General features: G+C 39.9%; 1 protein-coding gene across 2 annotated transcripts in view; it reads left to right on the top strand.

The window, feature by feature from the left end:
* The window catches only part of NALCN (sodium leak channel, non-selective), a 281,346-nt gene that overhangs the window by 16,016 nt on the left and 248,126 nt on the right, over positions 1-17,204 (top strand). The gene's annotated exons all lie outside the window — the stretch shown is intronic.

Here is a 17,204-nt window from a genome sequence, read left to right as displayed (position 1 = left end):
GTTTAAAACATTATTTAATATAGATCAACACAAGATCCCTGTAGTACTTTAGAGCCCTGGTTACTCAGTATCCCATTATTCACTACCTTTCTTACCAGATCTTACAGACTATTGACAAAGCACGGTTAGCAATGCAAGGCATAATCATATCTCATAATACCAAGAGCAGCTAAACTTCCATGCTTTGTATTTTGATGTTGTATTCTGTTACATATTCTAGCTGGTTTATAATTAGAGAAATGAACAACTTTGGCTTGATTAGCCCTATACCTCCCATTTCCCTGAGTGTTGCCATTAGATATTTAAATAACAAGGTGGGGCTTCTTAAAATGAAGACCAAAGTCTGTAAAACTGATTTAACTCATATTCATTCTAGCACAGAATCCTTGAATATGAATTTGTTATTATTTTTTATATTTATAGGTTTCCTTCCTGCGTTGCTTCTCTCCAGGCAGCTTCCAACATGTTAAACCACAATCTATATTCTATGACATATAAAATAATAAACATGTTATCTACAACATATTAACACATGTAAAAATGTGTTCTTGTCCTAATGGCCAAAATTCATATACACAAATTGAAGAAAAAAGGTGATAATAATACCATTGTCTTAACTTCACTTTGAAAAATAATCTGCTGAGAATTACTGCCATTAACCCCAGTTCTGGTTACCATTTTATTATATATTTAATCTGTCCAAATTAGCAAATTCTATCCCAGCCTCAAAGCCTTTATTACTTTAATTATAATCAAACACTCTTTCTGGGTTTTATACTTTTTGAATTTTTTGGCTCTTGAGGATGTGAGATGTCAGTGTTCATGTGAAACTATGTTAGTCAACTGTTTCTGCTCACTATTATGTACTACTAGCCTCACTATTATGTACTACTAGTAGTAATAATTATTCATTTGGTTAATTTTTGAATTGTTGTGAAGCTCCTCTGCATTTTAATTAAGTGTGTTATGCACTCACAGTTTCTGCGTACTGAAACCTAAATAAATCCTGCCTTTATATTCACAAAGTAATCATTGCATATTTTGAAGAACATAAATAAATAGCATTCAGCCTTTATATTTTTGCTATACAGTGTACTCAGCCCCCAAATGCTCCTGCAGAAGCTTACAGCAGTTTGCTTAAGTAGCTGCTTTAGTTTGAGATTTGCACTGATGGAGCCACTGAAGGACAGGAGTTTTAGATTTGGATATTGTATGAAAATAGTGGTTCAGCTATGTGGTCAGAAAAGAATATCAAGATAATTTGTTAGTTAAGCACAGAATTCACAAACACCTGGTTTTCAGGTGTTTAACTACTGTTGTTGTCTAATACCTTTCCAGAGCTTGGAAAAGTTACTTTTTTGAACTACAACTCCCATCAGCCCAATCCAGTGGCTTTTACCCAATCTAGCAATGGCTGCTCCCATACAAGCCTCGCTGAAATGATCAAGTTATAGTGATGCAGTTCCTGGCTGAAGGCATGTTTGTTTGCAGCAACTGCACAATTTTTCATAGTTTTAATACTTGACCTCATTAGGATTATAGTCTGGTGCAGATGTAATGCTTGACTCTCTGGAAACCATGATTTGTAAATTGGGAGCCAGTGCTAGTTTGCAAACCCTGGTAAAAGGGGGAAACCTGCTATCATTAACCATAGTTAGCATTCATATATGTACAATGCTAAGCCTTGGTTAAGGCAAACAAGGGTGGGGAGGGGAAATCAGCTCCAGAGATGGGAGAAAAGATCAGGAGAGTACATTCCTGAGGTTGTCTCCATATTTGTAAAGCAAAGAGTTAGCATTAAATCTGTATGGAACCTAAATTTGTGTAAACCCAAGTATATAAATTTAACTAGTATATGGATTGGATTGTTGTTAGATTTTATTTAACATTTAACAAAATGTATAGACTGCTTAATAAAAAATAAATCTCTAGTGATTTACATAAAATAGGATAAAATATTTAAAAATATTTATAAAATCATTATTAATGACAAGTAAGAATAATAAAATTACATGTCTGGGTAGGTTTGCCAAAACAAAAATGTTTTTAGCAGGCATCAAAAACAGTACAACAAAGGGATCTGCCTGATCTTAAGAGACAGGGAGCTCCAGAGCATGGGTGCTGCTACACTAAAAGATTGATTTCTTATAGTGCAGAATGAATATTCTATGGCACTCGTAAAAATGCAAGTTCCACAGATTGAAGTTGTCAGTTGGGCATGTAGGAGGTAAGGCAATCCTCTGAGAAAACTAATCCCAAGTTGTTGAGGGCTTTATAATAACTAACAGAATGGTATGAGTCATTCATGAAAGTACTCTTGAGTGGTTCTGCTTGTTGTTAATAAGAGTCCATCCTGTCTCCTATCTCTGAGTCAAACTACATGTTGCATGAAATGTGTAGTTTAGCAAAGCGTCTTTGTTCTTTAAATTTTAAGTAACTGTCATGGAGGAGGAATCAGTACTGAGACTCTGGCACATAAGAAGGGGGATTTAACACTTCCCTCTTAAGAGTGGTCCCAGTGACACCCCCAGCTACTTCTCTTTTATGCTAAACAACAGCTTGTTGTTTGTAGGGATTTTTTTGTCAGGATCATAGCACAAAGGCAATGGGGAAAAAGGTCTATTTCCACTCATTACAGTTCCAGACCTAACTGTGGTGATGTGACTGCTATATAAAGCTTAAAAACCAAGCATGCATTGCCAAACTAGGTGCAGTTCAGCCCTCAGTGTGTATCTAAAGTTGTTGGGCAAGATTGCATTGTTACAATGATGCCAATTGGAACTTTTTTCCCCTAAGGCTAATAGCAGCATGGATGGTGATCTTCATTGGGATCGTAGCTGGGGAAGAAAGGGTTAGACATTCCTTTCCCATGTGCTTTGATCACAGTGAAAATTGCCCCCCCACCGCTTAATGTTAAATTGAAAAAAAAAAAAACCAGATGAACTTGCAAACTATGCATTTGCCATAACATGTAGTTTGACTCTCAATGTATGTCTGCTTGTGGCCGGGGAGTAGATGCAAGCTAGCCAAATATGGTAGACTCCAGATAATGCTGAACTAATACAATTTGGCCAGCCTGTGATCTGAGCAGAATAGGGAAGCCTTTTATTAATGTGTGTCTGCTTCCATTGGCGAGACTTGTATCCTATTATTGTGCCTGGAGCTCGTAGGAACTTAGGAAACCATGTGATATCAATTCAGACCATTGATCCATCTAGCTCAGTTCCAAATGAGTCTCCTGGAGATGCCAGGGATTGAACCACAGACCTGCATGCAAAGCAGATGCTCTGTCATTGAGCTAGAGCCCCTCCCATAAGTTGCACCTGTACATTGCAGCAGTGGGCTGAAGCCCTTTTTCTCAGCTCTACCTGTTGAGAATGCTGCAGTCTTTTTTTCTAAATCTGAAACAGGCCATAACTGGCACCTTTTGTAATTCACTAGACTAAAAGAAGGCACTGTTAAAGATTGTCTACAGGCTTTAGTTGGTGTAAAATGTGGCAGTCCATTTCCTGAAGGAGTGGCATAATAGGAGCATATTACAAAGTGCTTCAGCCTCTGCACTGACTTCCTATTATCTTCCAGCTGTTTCATTGTTTTACTTTCACCTTTATCCTTGCAGCAAATATTTTAATGACTTTTGCACATTCTGCTGTCTCCCTTCTTATGAATTCAGGGTTTCATGTGCATGACTTCACCACAACAGCATGCTCTGTAAGAATAATTTGTGAGATGGATTTACAGATGCCTGCTCAACTAATCAAACAAGTAATATTGTAGACCTGTTTAAGTGTCATTAGTAGGGCACATCAGAAACTGGGCATACGGAAGAGATGCATGAGCATCCCTTTCTCCCTGAATGGGTTGATACTTTACACATACAGTTTCTTTGTTTTTTTCAGACTGCAGAACTACAAGTTATTTGAAAATTACAGTTTTGGGCATCACAGTAACTAGTTAAGTATCAAATATTCAGAGGTATATATTTTACTCAGTACTTGGTTTGAGATGTTTATGCTGTGCTTAAGCCTTAGCTACAATATGTGTGTGTAGTGCAAGGAAGAAGGGAAAAAATCCAAAGAGGAAACGGGAAGATAAATCTTAGTTTTGCATTTTTCAAGACCCCTTGAAATAGATGCAGATTTCAAGATGAGGTTTGAACTTGAAGTGTAGAATGGTGTCCTGAATGTGTACACCAATTTTCATTCCAATGCAGTGGCGTACCTAGCGTATTTAACACCTGGAGTGGATAATTTTTTAACATCCCCTCCTCTATATGACCTTGCTTGGGGTCCTAGTGAGGTGGGACCAACTGCTTCCTATAGACATCTTTTGCCTCTATGTCTTCTCGCATGGCAGTTGCTGTGTCAATGGGGGGAAATGGGGACTTGTCTCTGTCTCTCTGGCAGGCGGGCGGGGGAAGCCAAAAAAGCAAAAACAAAACCCTGTGCGTTGTATAATCCCCTCACAGCAGGGGCGTCACTACCGGGGTGCGGAGGGTGCGGACCGCATGCGGGTGACACCCTGAGCGGGGTGACACCCAGAGCTGCCCCGCCCCACGCCATTGGCCGGCAAAGGAGCCGAGAAGCGCTCCGGGTGGGCACAGCCAACTCGTCCTCGGAGGCGGGCGGGCGAGACCGACAGCAGGCGCCCGCTCGCTGGCAGTGAAGCTGGGACGGGCCTTCCACCAGCAGCCTGGAGCGCGTGAGACCAGCCACCCCCATCCATGCACCTGGGAGGGTGTGCGCCAGAGGTCCGCACCCCCCCGCACTCCCGCTAGTGACGCTGCTGCCTCACAGTTGCAACAGTCTGATCTGCCACCACCACCACCTCGACTAAGAAGGTGGACGGTGGAGAGAAACAGCCTCGGTGGATGAGTAGGATCCACTGCTCGACCTTCTTTCTTGGTGTGAGTGAGGGAAGCAGCAAGGGGAAGGAGGGGAAAAGGGGCTGCTGAGGGAGCTTGGCCACTCCCCCCACAGGGTCCGCACTGCGTACTCTCAGGCTGAAAGGGAATGAGGCAGAGCTGCCTTACGCCAACGGCGCAGCCCACCAAGTCAGTGGGGCTTGAGGCTTTTTTTAATTAAGGTGGGGGAGGGGACATAGAGGTAAAATGGAATTGGGCAAATAGGTATGGAGAAAAAAGAGGCTTTATGGCCAAGTCGGGATTCAACCCTGGTCTCCTAGGTCCAAGTCCTACGCTTTAATCACTACATTATTATTATTATTATCTAAATGTTGCCTTTGTACAACACCTCTTTCTATCCTCCACTCGGAGAAACAAGAAGCATTATCAGAGTTCAAGGGCACATTCCAGACATGCGAAAATGTTTGGGGTGTGAAGCAGGGCCAGTGAGAGATATGGTTTGGGGAGAGGTCCAAGGGCCAGATAGATAGGCCAGGAGGGGCACATTAGGCCCCAGGGCCCGTGATTCCCCATCTCTTATCTAAATGCCTGATATTTTGTTTGTAGACAATCTTTCATTAATGGAGCCTTCATTTTTTTCATACTATCGGCAGCATCAAGTGGCTCCTGGACTCCCAATCTGTGCAGAGGAGGATAGGAATACAGAGCTCATGTAATTTGGCTGATTGGATGTGGAGAGCTTCAAGAAGGGGCACACAGATATCTCCTTCCCCTTAACAGTTTGGTGTTGTGCCAATGCATGTGCTGGGGGCAGGAGAGACAGGGTTTAGTTAAGCCCTATGGGGAATCTCTCTGCATATGGGCCAAGCCTTTATAATTTAAACTTCTGTGTTGTATTTCCACTTGGTCAATTTGCATGAAGCTGACTGAGGATAAAAATGAGAATCTCAGGGAAGAGGTGTATCTCTGCCATTGGATACCCTTCCCTTGCAGGAAAAAAAGCATATGTATTTGGGGTGAGGCCTGCGCATACCCCAAGTCCTCAATGGATGCCCAAGTATTACTTAGCAAGTGCTGATTTGTTGGAAATTGGATAGATTAGCCTTAATACACTTATCCCATTCCTTTTCCCAAAGTGATTGTTGGCAACTATCTTTGGTTCAGATTTCTGACAGGCCTCCCAGTTCAGTCTATTTTTTAAATGTGTTTCTCTCTCTCTTGATGGTTCTTTGCACATTTGTTCCAGTTTCAGAAGTGGCCTCTTCACAAATCCCATTTCTACAGCTGCTGTTTCACCCATGCTCCTTTTTCTGCCACTGTGTACTTAACTGGGGAGGGCCAGGTGATATCATTTGGGAGGCCAGATTGGATATGGAGGGCACCAATTGCTGAACCTTGTACCCAGTCTTTGATAGTTAGACATTTCTGTTGAAGTCTCGAAAAAGTCCATTAACATTTGTTGAAGTCTTCTGATACTAATAACCAAATTAGTATGATGAAAAGATTGAGCCAAAGATTCTATGGAATTACTGCAGAGCCAGCAATAAAATAAAATGTAAATGAAGGCAACTTAAAATAGCATTGTGGTGAATAGTTATGCACTTGGGGAAAAAGTGTCCTAAACTCTTTCACAACCTGAAAATATTCTCTCCCCGTTTACCATTCTCCAGAGAGAGACTTGTCAGCTTAACCATCTGCTAAATGTGAATTTCTTTAGAATGAGAATATACTTTCCCACCCACTGGCTTACAAGTTGGTTCACCTGCAGTGCTCAGTTTCTTCTTCTACTTTCACCTGACTTCAGAAAGAGAGGGTAAAGATTAATAAGTAGAAGGCGTGCACATAAATAATTTAGCAAAAATGCATTTTAGTCAGAGCATGCTTTCGAATATGGAAGATAATATTAAATGTAGGCTTGTTCATGGGATTGAAAAAATGTCATAAAGCCGATGGAGCATCTGTGGCCCTCCAGATGATGTTGGACCAACTCCTATGAGCCCCAGCCAGGTTGGTCAATAGTCAGGGATGATGGGAACTGGAGTTCTTACAATGTCTGGGGAGCCACAGGTTCCCCACCCCTGGAAGCATAGTGAGCTGTATTTTATTTGAGAAACTGATTCCAATGGTAATGTTGTGGCAAGAGTGTTGGCCTTGTTGGTCATAAAGAAAGACAGAATGGACCCCAAATGATCTGATGTCTTTTTATTGGACTGATTTGAATCTCTTTTCGATGGAGGAAAATCTGAAGGTCAGGATGGAGACTGCTTTACCATGGGACCTAGTTAGCATACCAGCTGCATTGATCCAGTATAGGGCATCTTCTAGTGTAGTTGGAACTGTTTTGGATCTCAGTTGCGTATTTGTAACTGCTCTCCGTTTCATGGTTTCTCTGTTTGAGAAAATAAATTAATTTTGTCATGTGTACACAATGGACATCAGTCCATACTACAGTATTTTTAATTTGTTTATTTAAAACATTTGTGCACAATTTCACCTTCAGTTGACTTACAACAAAAAGAAACATCCATAAAACACATGGGGTGATATCCATTGTTAATCATACTCAGAGTAGACTCATTGAATCAATTGACTATATTAAATTAAGTCTACTCTGTGTATGACTTATATAGCTTCTTCTGAACATTGAAAGGTTTGTATTTTATATATCTGTTTTGTGATGTCTGTTGAATGTCATGGGTAAAAACCAGATACCTTATTAGGAAAAATATATATCCAAAACAGACATAACTTTTAACTGTGGCAGATTCATAGGGTCGCCATAAGTCGTAATCGACTTAACAACAACAACAGTGTGAGCATGGTTATTTTAAGTCCTGGTTAAGAAACAGTGGAACATGCAGCTATGCAAACATATAGTTGTATACAAACAAACAGTGAAAATGTGGTTTAACCCAATACCTAGGCATCATTTCTCTTAGTCCAGCCCAGTACAAAGTCCCTCTGTTCTGGAAGAGAGTGTGGACCAGCAGCAAACTGTTTATAATGTTGCTTACTCTGTTTCTAACATTGCAGTTTTGTTCACACATTACAGGAAACCAAACTATGGCTTACTGGAAGCAAGCAAATGTGCTAGCTCCTGGAGAGGAGCTCATACCTTCTTTGTTCCTCTGGGTCCTTTTAGGACAACATGGCATGGCACTTAAGCCAAGGCTTGGCTTAGCATGTTTTCTGATCCTGGGAACATTGTTAAGGTCTCTCCTCCTTAACACAATCAAGGACAAACCTTGGCTATAGATTTTGTTTAAGTAGGAGAGATGTTAACCACAATCCCAGGTTCATATGGCATGCTAAGCCAAAGCTTGACTTAGCTGCCACACTGTACAATAAGAACCAGCGAGGACCAAACAAGGTGTGAGCTTCTTTCTGGGAACCAGCATATTTGCACAGTCCCAGTAAGCCATAGTTTGTCTTACTGTGTGATACGCAAACCATGTGTGCTTTTGAATGGCTCTGCAAAGCCAGAAGATAGGGACATTCCATGTTGATACAGGGGAATGAGTTTGTGCAAGTATTGTCAAGCAAGATCTACAGTTCACAACTTAGCCTAAATGTTGTTCTCATGGCAATGGGCTTGTAGCTGAGGCTGGACCACTGGGCCTGAGTAAAGTATCCTCTCTGCTCTCTGATTGGGTTCTGGTTTAGTCTGCTTTCAGAAGTTGTTAACAGGAAAACATAGCGAAACCTGTTTGCCATCTTTAAGCAGAGTGACTGGGGAAGTGGGGATATGACTTAACCATGGTTTGCTCATTGCAAATGTAACACTTAACCATGATTATTTGTGGATTATTTGTGGATCTACTGCAAAAGCATGGTTTCATATCCTGTCTTCCAGCCAGTCCTTAACTAAGTGTTAACAAAGACATAATGCTTAACCATGATTAAGGAAAAACACCCATTATTAAGCATTTTGTGTACAGAGGAAGCTTTAGGACAGACGGCAAAGGCAGTTAGGGGCAAGTGCATGAATGACAAAGAATTATATAACCCAATGTTGGGTGTACTCACTGTTACAGATTTCCCATGTCAAGATAAAATCTGTAAACAGGTTTAAAGTAGAGACTAGGAATGTGCTATAATTCCACTCAATTCAGATGTGGTACCGAATTGGCCATTAATTCACTTATTCTCTATCATTGTGGACTGGATTTTTATGTAGCAATTTTCTGCGGCTATTTTCAGAAAAAAAATTAAATTAAAAAATCCACCTCTAAAATATTGATATTAAGAACAATAATGTTATACGTATTTCCTTTCAAATATTGATATCAATATTAATATTTTTATAATAAAAAAGGATCGGTACAAGCAACGGCTAGCGGACAAAGAATGAATCCAAATAGGTACTGGCCTGTTAGGTCGACAGAATGCTTTTGAACCAGCACCAGCCAAAGGATCCCATCCCTAGCGGGGGCAGAGTTTTTTATTCACTGTTATTTCATTGGGACAGGAGAATTGTGGAGGAGAATAATAGCCTTCAAGAGTAACTGACCTTTGTACATTTGACTCACTCATTTACCCTGCATGTGAACTTGGCCTCAGTAGATGCTCAGACATGACTCATTCTCCACAAAGTATGGTTGTAGAATACACTAGTCTTACCATCTGCTTAACACAGGGTGATGTACATGTATCTGTTGCACCAAATTTACTCCTGTATTTACTCTAAGCAAACTTCATATAGTCTGTGGCAGAAGGCCACAAAATGACTCAAAATCCCAAGCAGAATCTTCTAATTAGTTTTCTGTGGAGGTTTCTTCCTTAATGTTCTAACTTGGAATTTTTGGATCTTTGTGTTCAGCTGCAGGGAAAGTTTCTGCAATTTCTGTCAAATGCTTGAATGGTAATTTCAGAACCTCACATGTCTTTCACCATGGAAGTGAATGATAGTCTCTTACTGTGGTGTCTTTCATAGCAAATATTGTTGATAACCATAGCCAAATAACACATTTAGCCTACGGATCTTAATTTCCTGCCCCCTTCTCCCTGTCTTAATTATTTCAGCTTCCCCCTTCTACCCTTTCTTTTGTCTTTTCACATTTTGCTAATCCTACATCTCTGCAGTGTTGGATACACTAGAATGTTCTTGCTGATTACTGGGGCTGTACTGGCAAGCTTTTGAGCTTGTAGGTGTAAAATTACCAATTTTTTTTTACACAGTGAGGCCATTTTCAAGTTCTGAGTGTACTCAACAGAAAAAGGCATCTGAATTATTCTGTGTGCCTATTATTTAGCTTATATTGTTCCTTTTATGAATGTTGGGAAATTAAAAAATAATGTTTAGTTTTCTTATTGATTTGCTACCTAGTTTTATTTAGAGAATAAAGTATTTTTCCTTCCTAATCTTTTGAGCTGAACAGACCTTTAAAATGTGCTTTTAATGTAGTTTTCCTTTTATTTCAAAATAAAAATAGTAGCCAAGCCCAGAGTTTTTGAGTGTTTTGCTTTGTATTATACTGCATTGACTGACATGTGTTTTGCATTATATTGTGTTGGAATTATGTTGTGTTGGAATGCAGGTTATCCTCCCATTTTATAAAATGGCTTCTTGGGTGTTACTTAGAGTTTTTCAAATTACTGTTGTGGTATTATTATTTCAGGCAGCTTGCCAAATTGTGAAAGGCATTAACATGAAAGTCTGAGATCAGGATCTATAGAGAAGGACTAGAGAACCACAACAGGCATGCGAATGATGAATTAGAAAGGAATTCAGAGCAAATTATGTATTAAGAGATGGGAAACCGCACCCCTTCAGATGTTGTTGGACTCCATTATTCATCAGTCCCAGCCAGCATAGCCAACGGCCAGGGATGATTAAAGATGTAGTCCAACAATATCTGGGTGGGCAGAGGCTCTCCATCCCTTGATGAAGGACATAGGCTTGGAGAATAGTAGAAGCAGGACAAAGGATAGAAAACTACAGGAGAAAAGTAGGCATGCTCAAGAATGCAGAATGAAGATGAATCTCAGCTTAGAAGCTCCCAGTGTGAACTGTTGACTAGCCCATCAACAGACCTTTCCTGCTTCCTCTTTTGAGCAGATGGGGCCTAAGGCAAGGTGGGAACAAATTACTCCCAGATGAATTTGGCTAAAGGTAATAGATATGATTGAGGAGTGATTTGTAGCAAACACCAGTCTCCTTCAGGTGGTTGCCATTGTTGAGTAATAGTCCATTTGTAGATGTGCTCCTTCCTGGAACTTATTGTGGGAAGCATACACTCTGCCACTGAACTATGATCTCTTGTAGATTAAATCTTCTTTCAGTTCTTGCAAGAAATAAGTAAGTTGGGGTTCCTTGGTTATTTCAATTTCAATTTTATCTTTTTGTTTTTACATTTTTTTGCAATCTATTTTTGAGCCTTTGGCTACACACACGCACGCGCACACACACACACACGAAGGTGAGGAAGAAATCCTACACTGTGTTGAGCAGGGGGCTGGACTGGATGGCCTTATAGGCTCCTTTGAACTCTACTATTCTACGATTTTTATTAATTTATTTATTTGATTTATATCCTGCCCTTTCTCCCAGTAGGAGCTCAGGGCAGCAAACAAAAGCACTAAAAATACTTGAAAACATCATAAAAACAGACTTCAAAATATATTAAAACACAACTATTAAAAACATATTAAAACAAAACATCTTAAACATTTTTTTAAAAGCTTTAAAAACATTAAAAAAGAAGGTTTAAAAATATATTAAAAAGCAATTCCAACACAGATGCAGACTGGGATAAGGTCTCTACTTAAAAGGCTTATTGAAAGAGGAAGGTCTATGTAGTTATGAAAGACTAATTGGGGGCAGAAATATACATTACAGGAGAATGGGATTGCCACTGAAAATAGTATCCCTCTGTCAGATTCTCCCATTCATGCTTTTCATGTTGCAGTGATCTGCATTTCCACATCTTGAATGCACATCTTTGGCTCATGGAAACATGCAGCGTCATGCCATGTTAAATAAGTGCTGCTACATGTTATGATAGGGAGTGAGAGAACTTACACAGTGTTGCTGTTTTCAGCAGGAACTTCATGTCTCTCACCCACAATTCTACCTGAAACAGGGGCATCACTACTGGGGTGCGGAGGGTGCGGACCGCACCTGGGTGACACCCTGAGGGGGGGTGGTACCCAGAGCTGCCCCGCCCTGCGCTGTTGCCCAGCAAAGGAGCCAAGAAGCGTTCCGGGTTGGCGCAGCCAACTCCTCCTCGGAGGCGGGCGGGCGAGACAGAAAGCAGGTGCCCGCTCGCTGGCGGTGAAGCCGGGACGGGCCTTCCACCAGCAGCCTGGAGCATGCGTGCGCGGGAGGGCGCGTGCCAGAGGTCCGCACCCCCCCGCACTCCTGCTAGTGACGCCGCTGACCTGAAACTGGGTTGATTCTGTTTATTATGCTGTTCGCATACTGTGAGGCATGTGAGAATCTTCCATGCATCATGATAGTTATGAGTGCTGTTAATTACTATAATGGTATATGGCTGTTTAAAGAGTCCTGTTGAGAGTTAGCATCGGTTTTGTATCAGCATTGTTGTAGCTGATCTCATGGGTCTTTGGACAAGAAAATATATTGTGCATAGATCATTCACTCTTTCATAACACTTATTAACTGTTTTCTACGTTTTGAGTTATATCCAGTTGTAGCAACCTGCTAGTGCAATAGCTGTTCCACTAGTGGGAGCTTTGTTCATAGTGTAACACAACAGCCAAATCCAATTTATATCTTTGCTTGTAATTAATGTTGTGCAACCCCTAGTGCAGCTGTTGCTCTTATTATTACTATTATTGCAGTTGTTGTTGTTATTATTGTTGACAGTTAACCTTGTGCACTATGGTGTGTGGTACTGCTTGTGTAGCAATGTCAGCTCTCAAACTTCTTGCTGTAACATTACATTGGATCTCACCCTTTGTTTTTAAAGCCCAAAGTGGTGTACTTAAATAAAACAGGAGCATTACCCGTCAGTGGTTTAACAAGCTTGGGAGAAACTTTGTGTTGGAAACTATATAACAGTATCTCCTGAAGGGTTCAATTAAGGGAGACTATTCCACCACTGAAAGAGCCCTGAACACCCCAAGATTTCTCCCCTGCTCCAAATATATTTATATCCTATTATTGGGATTTAACAACAGTGAAGTTTTCCCTACCAGCAGCCACCTTCTATCTCTCAATGAATCCATGGCACACTACACTGGGCTGTTCTATGGTAACAGTTGCCTTTATGATACGCTTCTTTTTTTTTAGTGGTACTCTTGCAGCCTTGGTTTTTAACATGTTTGCATGAAAGTAAATCATTCTCAATTCAGTGTAACTTGCTTCTTAATAAAAGGGTTTAGGGGCAACCTACATGTTACACACAACTATAATGCATAGTTGTCTAGTCTTTTTAAAAAAGAAAAGATAAAGATAAATCTTTAGGAGGGAGTTATTAAAGGCAGAGAAGCAGCATGGGGGATGGGATTGCTAACTTTTCCCCAGCCCACACATGTTTAAAATCCCATAGTGGAAAATTTGTGGGTTGGGGTTGGAGCAAGGAAAGCTTAATTACCCACACACACACATACACTGTTCTGTCAACGCCCACCCCTGTTGAGCTACTTGTTACATACTTCCATGTAAAAAAGGTTATTCAGTAGAGGCGCTGGGGCCAGAGGCAGAAGACAGCTGTTTTACAGAGAGCTTATGGCAGTTTCAAAGAGGGATCGCTGCTCGTGGTATATTAATTCACAATGTAACAATTTGTATGTGTGTGAGTGTGTTGCTACTTAATGCAGAAGTGCCAGTGGGATAAAAGAAATCCCTTCATCATGGGAAGTGAAATCTTATTCAGATCATTTTCAGTTCTCTTGAACATCTACTGTCCCGTGTCTCCAGAGTGGTTTACAAAGATCAGTAGTAAGATGACCCCTGATTTCAGGCTTACAATCTGAAAGACATGACAAAAAAGCAAAAGTGGTTGGGAGGGAGAAGGAAAAAGGCAAACTCAGGCATGTGTTCTCAGTTACAGAGTTCTTATAATGACCAGCTAGACTGGAAAGAATTTAAGGTGAGAAGGAGCCAAAACCTATTGGTCTGTCTGCTGAGCCAAGAGAGAGACCCTGCAATACCATCTTTCCCTCTGCTATAGCCTGATAGATAATAGTAGAGGGAGGAACCTGATGGATCTGGTCTCAGCTGAGCTGATGGAGAGGTCCAAATCAACTAAATTTGTGGCAGCCCTCTAACTATTAATATATTGGGTTGCGGCTAAATAAAGTGTTTATATTACCTAGGACCATTTGGTGAATGGGTGGGTAATATAGTAAATAAATAAAACAAAAAATAAATAATACCTAGGACCATAATCCAAAATCTCAGGCTATGCTGCCCACGAGCATTTAACCTTGCACAATTAGAACTCCTTAGGCCAGCTGTGAAATTAATGCATGTTTGTTAGACACTGTGCTCATGAAATGACCCTAACCAAGATCTCTTATTTAAAGGCAAGTGATACAATCCAGTACAAAGTTCTGGATTGTGAGCTTAAGTGCCCAGAACTTTCCTGAAGTTTCTGCATGAGGTGTGATTGAAAATAAATGTCTATACTGTTCATGTATTGTGATTGATAGAGTCACCAAAATGCCTAATTTGCTGCAAAAATACATGACCTACTGTATCATATTTATAATACTTGACCTCAGAAGTCATATATTTTTCACATTGTTTGCCTCCCATTTTTATACAGAAAAGGAGATTATAGTTGAAATGATAACTGGTAATATGATGCTGAGACCCAGTGTGGCGTAGTGGTTAGAGTGTTGGACTACGACCTGGGAGACTAGGGTTCAAATCCCCACACAGCCATGAAGCTCACTGGGTGACCTTGGGCCAGTCACTTCCTCTCAGCCTCAGAGGAAGACAATGGTAAACCACCTCTGAATACCGCTTACCATGAAAACCCTATTCATAGGGTCGCCATAAGTCGGAATTGACTTGATGGCAGTCCATTTAAAAAAAATTGATGCAGTGGAAGCAGGAAGTTAAGAATTTAACACCTGAGACAGCATTCTTTATTTCAGAACCGTCATTTGTGCAAACTGTAGTGACCTGCCTTTGGATGAAATAGCAAACTATGGTTTCCTGCTAACTAGAGCTGGAAGCTTCTACTGTGAAATGGAAGAAGGGAAAGTTTGAGTCAGAAACTTGGTCCTGTTTGTTTCTGATCCATTTATTTATTTGTTTAACAAATAATTATTTATATACCGCTTAATAATAAAAACCTTTAAGTGGCCCACACAAAATATACATTAAAATAACCAATAAAATCAGATGCTGAAAACAAGCTACCCTAAAATTTTGCAAAATAAAATAGCAAAATAAAATTACATGTTAAAATATGTCAGATTTACATGGTTGGGTAAGCTTGCTTAAATACACAGGTTTTTAACAAGTGCCAAAAACAGCAAAGGCACTGCCTGATTCATGCTTTGGAGGATCATATGAATGTAGCCATACAGTCCCTCCTATCTGAACATTTGTATAGCACCCAGATTCTAAATAGCAACTTACAAATGTGAATCCTTTTGGCAGTAGGTTTTAAGTAGTCATCAGTGCTTCTGGAATAAAGGATGCCTGCCATAACTTCCTGCTTCCGTTGTATTCCATTGCCATATTATAATTTCATTTTATGCTGCATCTATACCAGGGTGAATAAGTTTGATTTTTTTTTAAAAAGTACTATATTTTTTAAAATTCAGATTGGGTAGTTTAAAAGGTTTAGTTACATTCTGTTTTTTAACTTAGTTTTAAAATGGAATTAGAACTTAATAGATACATACAAATTCTCTTCCCCTTGTGTGTGAAGGATGGTGGAAGGGAAAGAGGGAATGTGTGAGTCCAAGGTTTGCTGTTGATTGTTCTTATAACAGCAGATCTCAAAGAATGGGCAGGAATATATGGAGAAAGGCAGTCCTTCAGGTAAGCAGATCCCAAGTTGTTTAAGGCTTTTTACACTAACACCTCCTCTAGTCTGGACAATTCATTGTCATGGCCTACTCTTTGAGTTATTGAACTTCTTCCAGAAGCAACATAATGAATCCTGGTACATGATTTCACTCTTTGGGAAGCAGAGCCATTCTCCCAAGAACTCTCCCAAGTGCATTATATTTTCACCAATATTTCTTTAGTCTTTTTAATCCATCTTTTCTCAAGGACTGAGGTTAGGTTCTAATTTACCCTCAGATGATATTTCTAGGGACAGAAGCGCTTTTTGGGTAGTCCTCTCCACATGACTGTAATTGCATAGAAGGCAAAAGAGCAGGACCATGCCTGCTGACCACCTGACACCATGTACATGTTTGTAAAGGGAAACTACTTGTATGCACATAGGCTGTTCCTGTTTTGAACCCTCCTACCTTGGGTGCTCTGGGGCATTGTGGAAAAATGGTGGCATGTTTGCCATGATCCTGTGGCCAAGAGACCAGATGGGAAGGAGAGCCAAATAGCAGCATTGGGTAGGGTGGGGGGCTGCTGGAGTGCTTGGGCTGTGATAGCTTCCTGAGCGCTGCTAGTGGCCCAGGGTTAACTTCAAAGGGCAGAGGCTTGTAGATGTGAGGGATACTGGAATGCGACACAGAATCATAATTTAAAAAACAAAACAAAAACACCTTTTTTTTTTACAATAATTTTTATTCAAATTTTCATAAAACATAGAAAACAAAATCATAAAACATTCAAAGACAAAAAACAAAACAAAACAAAAATGATTAAACAACAAAAAATAAAATGTTGACTTCCCATTTGTCACATATCAAATCAGTTATAGGTCTACAATATATAACAATCCTGTCTCTTAAATCATATTATAAAATCACTTTCCTCCAGTAGTTATCTTAATTAATCATCAAATCTCATAAACATTACTTTATTCTTTCCACAAAAAGTCAAAGAGAGGTTTCAATTCTTTAAGAAATATATCTATCAATTTTTCTCCAAATAAACATGTCAATTAATCCATCTCGTTAATAATTATAATAATCTTATTGTCATAACCATAGTCCAAATAAACATTTCGATTAATCCATCTCATCAGAATCTGTTAGGTCCAATAATTTCAATAGCCATTATTCCATTATCCCTATTAGTTCCATCTTCCATCTTCAATAGTCCTGTTAAGTCCAGTAATTTCAGTGTCCAATCTTCCATTATCAGTATTCCATAATAATCTTGCTGTTGTAGCCATAGTCATATAATAAGAGTCTGATGGGAATTTCCTCTATCCCAAATATTTTCTTGCCATCCATTCTGAATAAGTTGCTGAAATACTGTTGTAAAGTCATATCTGTGTTCTTC

This window comes from Rhineura floridana, chromosome 5, assembly GCF_030035675.1.
Source record: "Rhineura floridana isolate rRhiFlo1 chromosome 5, rRhiFlo1.hap2, whole genome shotgun sequence".
Taxonomy (NCBI): Eukaryota; Metazoa; Chordata; class Lepidosauria; order Squamata; family Rhineuridae; genus Rhineura; species Rhineura floridana.
Note: the sequence above shows the minus strand (reverse complement) of the source record. Positions and strands in the feature narration are given on the sequence as shown.